We start from the raw sequence: 384 nt of genomic DNA on the forward strand, positions 1-384 counted from the left end.
ATATATATATATATATAAAAGAAAAGACAACAGAAGAAAGAGACCTCGATATTATGTAAATAGAGGAATTTATCTGTAAAAATATGTGACAATTATTCGGTAGCCATGATAAAACTCCGAGTTTCGGATGCCGGGGCGGAAACCCACGCCGCCATCTCTTCAGTTATCTGACCATCGAAAAAATACTATGAAAATGACCGTTAAACAAAGGGAAATTACTGTGTGGTTGACCGTAAATTAAGACAAAAGAGCTATTAGAATGGCCACTAAGTGAGGGGAAGGGAGTAACGGTAGATGTATCCTTAGATCTAAATAAGAATATCTATAAACCTTAAAGGAAGCCCAACGATAGACTTAGTTATATCAATGTGAGTTCCTGCCATC

The sequence above is a fragment of the Octopus bimaculoides genome, chromosome 22, assembly GCF_001194135.2.
Source record: "Octopus bimaculoides isolate UCB-OBI-ISO-001 chromosome 22, ASM119413v2, whole genome shotgun sequence".
In the NCBI taxonomy this organism is placed as follows: Eukaryota; Metazoa; Mollusca; class Cephalopoda; order Octopoda; family Octopodidae; genus Octopus; species Octopus bimaculoides.